General features: G+C 56.2%; 1 non-coding gene across 1 annotated transcript; it reads left to right on the top strand.

Annotated features, from left to right (window-relative positions):
* The first annotated feature begins 2015 nt into the window (after positions 1 to 2015).
* TRNAF-GAA lies at positions 2016 to 2088 on the top strand. The gene has a single exon. It is a non-coding gene; the product is annotated as a tRNA-Phe (tRNA).
* Positions 2089 to 3390: the final 1302 nt, after the last annotated feature.

Raw genomic sequence — 3390 nt, 5'->3', positions numbered from 1 at the left:
TATCACTAATAGAAGTAACAGGACAGTGCTGCAAGGGAACTCTTTTGTATTCTCGATGATGAACTAAAGCTATTTAGATTTTTTTGTCTTTTTACATGACAAAAATAGCTATGAGTTCTCAGGCATTAGCCTCTGGTATACAATTTTTAGAACAAGTGTCCATGACGGCACCTCCTGGCAGCTGCTTCATGCCCCTGTCAGTGCCCTGTCCCTGTGCTGGCCCAGCCCCACTGACCATACATGGACCCAGGGCCCCACAGTGCAGGCACAGCATGGGAAAGGGGAGAGTCAGGGTTGGGGACCTTCCCCCCATTGTGATCCTAAAGATGGCCTTCAGATCACAGTTCCCCCATGACCCTCCTACTTTTGCAGCTTCCCCAGCACCTGACCCCTGCCCTGCTGCAGCCTTGTCCCATGTGGAGCTTTGCAGAAAGCTCTGCTCCAGGGTCTGCCAGCGTCTTGGGAAGGAGAGAAGCTGGGTAGGGCTGTCTGTTTTCCCAAAACAGCCTTAGGACCAGTGGGAAGGTGGAGGTGGCCTCACAGCAAATCACACCTGTAAACCTGGGGTGACCAGCAAGTGCTGGAAATGGCCAATGAGAGGTGCTGGGGGTGACAAAGGCCCTAAGTCACCTTCGCAGTCTATCCACACTGCCAAGGGCACAGACCAGACTCCTCCTCTCCCCTACACCTGCATGTCTTCCATGCTTTCCACAAGCCCTGGCTCTGAATGACAAAACCCCGGTGTGAGTCCTCGTGCTGCAGGGTCACACACTGCCAACTCTACACTGATGTTTTTTCTCCCCTGGGCACTTTCCAGACCAGCACTGCTCCCCCTAAACTCTCCCCACTTCCCTTGACCTCCCTCCCCCTCCTCTGCCCTCTTCCCAGCACAGCCCAGTCTGGCATGGCCCCACAGCAGTGCCCACCACAGGGTGCGGCAGAGCTCTGGGCACTCACCCCACAGCCCCAGACCCTCTGAAGGGCACAGCAGCTCCTCGGGGGTGGAGAGGGCTGAGCCCCAGGGCTGGGGGGCATCTGTGGCACAAGGCCTGAGGAGATCCCCTTGTGTGATGGAAATGCTGCTATGGAGGCTGACGTGCAGAAAACTGACTCTACAATCAGTGAGGTTATAAAGTAAGTATGTTCATTCAGCGCTGGGCAGCACGGGGGGTAGTCCCACCAAAGTCGTGCGCGCCTGACTCGGCAGTTTGCTTGAAATTTATAAAATCATGTGTTACATATTCACAATACGCCTATACATATGCATGACCTATCCCCGCTGCATATTAAAATGAGTTCCGAGAGGTCATTTCCATTGTCTCCTCTCAACTGTGCTTGCGCAGTGCCTCTTTATGGTGGTTGTCGCAGAGATGAAGATAGATGACTCCGTCACCGCTAGTAACCTCTTTTCTTGCGCAGGCTCAGAGGTTTCTTGGTATTCACCCAAGCTACAAGACCAGTCTTAGCTGGCTCTTGGGGCCAGCTCCTGCTTCTTATCAGGAACTGTCTCTGCCTCATTGGCTGGTTCTTGGGACCAGCTCTTCTCATCAAGGACTGTCTCTATGTCAGCTAATTTCAGCAATGTAAGCGCTGAACATCATCTTTCATCCCCCTTTATTATGTCTACTGAGATTCTTTTGACTCCCCTTGTCTCAGCACCAGCAAAAGCTCTGCCTCCCCTGGGCCCTCTCTCCCCTATGACAGAGGTCTTCCACCAACCCCACCCTTCTTCCACCTCCAGCTTTGGCTGTTGCGTGTGCCTGGCCTGCCCACTTGCCTTCACCACACACCTTTGTAACTGAGGCCTGACACATATCTTGGCACTCCCACTGTAAGCTGGCACCCACCCCACACCTGGAGTCTACCTGGCCATGGAGGCAGGCAGAGGCCAGGTCCGCTCTGCCCGGCGCTGGGCACAGCTTTTCCCTGGGAATGTCCCCCAGGAGCTCTCTTCATGTGCGTGTCGGCGTGTGGCCTGGCAGGGGTGGAACTGGGACAAGGGCTGCTGGGGCAGGGCTGAAGTAGCTCAGCTGGGAGAGCGTTAGACTGAAGATCTAAAGGTCCCTGGTTCAACCCCGGGCTTCAGCAATGATTTGCTCCTGTAGATTTTTGCAGAGACTGCCTGCCTGCCTGCCTTCTTCCAGCCTGCCCTGGCCCTCCTTGCTCCTTCACCTCTTGCCAGAGCACTGCCTGTGCACTGGAGCTGCAGAGCTGCAGGTTAGAATGAGCCTTCCTCTTGCACTGCAAGCCCCCAGCCTTCCCCTGGACAGGACTCTCCATTCAGTGCTTCTTTGGGGTGGTCTCCAGCTGCCCCTCCTTTCCTGCTCCACAGCACTTGGCATCTCTCCTTTGTGGGGTCTCTGCAAAGACCCTGTCTCTCTCCTCTTTGTCATTCTCAACGGGGCACAGACTGCTCCCCTTGTCATAGACACATCACAGGAGAAGAGTGTGTCTCCTGCTGGCAGGCATCAAGGGGATGGAGCTCAGTGGAAGAGCACCTGCTTCGCATGTGGGAGGTCCTGGGTTCAATCCTTGGCATCTCCAGGGGTGGTGCTTTTGCCCTGACTGCCCAGCCTCAGGCAGGTGTGGGCTGGAGCTCAGGCACTGCTCCTCCCCAGGCCCTGTGCGCCTGCCCTGCCCACCCAGGGCTTGGCTGTGAGGTGGGGAGGGCTGTGTGTGCTGCCTCTGCTGAGTCCCCTCTTGGAGGAGAAGCAGGCAGCTGTGCTGGACCTGAGCCCAGGTCACTGCCCTGCATCCTAGACCCACCCCACCCAAGGGCAATGCTTGGCAGCAGAGTGTGCCTGTGAGGAGACCTCAGGGAGGGGAGAGACAGCAGCAGTACGCTCAGGAATCCTTTCTGGCTGCACTGGGAGATGTGGTGTGAGGGTGCTGGTCCAGCCCAGGTGTCCTTTGGGACCAGAGCCACACTGCTAAGGGGCTGAGATTGTTGTGTCTCCACTCCAGGCGGAGATCCCATACCACATGGGAAGCACTCTGTGCCAGCAGGTAAGGCTGTCTGGCCTGGACGAGCATGGGCAGGGCTGTGGGACTCCCAGCTGGAGTTTTCTCTCCACTATCCTTCCACCATCACCACTGGCTTGAGCAGAGCCTCAGCTCAGGGAACCTGCCTGCTGTCCCAGAGGCATGCCCATTTCCCCACCTCCATGACTTTGTTCTCTGCTCCTCCTGATCAGCCTCAGGAAGATGCCCTGACACTTGGGCAGGCAAGCACCAGCTCCGGGTCAAAGCTGAACACAGCTCTTCTATTACGAACAAAGATGATGCACAGCGTAAAAATGGGAATACAAATAGAGGAAATTCCAGGCGGTTTCTGTTGCCCATGGGCCAAGGGACATGGTTCCCTGGTGCTCACGGCTCTCCCAGCTCCAC

Source organism: Aquila chrysaetos (genome assembly GCF_900496995.4).
Source record: "Aquila chrysaetos chrysaetos chromosome W unlocalized genomic scaffold, bAquChr1.4 W_unloc_5, whole genome shotgun sequence".
NCBI lineage: Eukaryota > Metazoa > Chordata > Aves > Accipitriformes > Accipitridae > Aquila > Aquila chrysaetos.
This window is presented reverse-complemented; position numbering and strand designations above follow the sequence as displayed.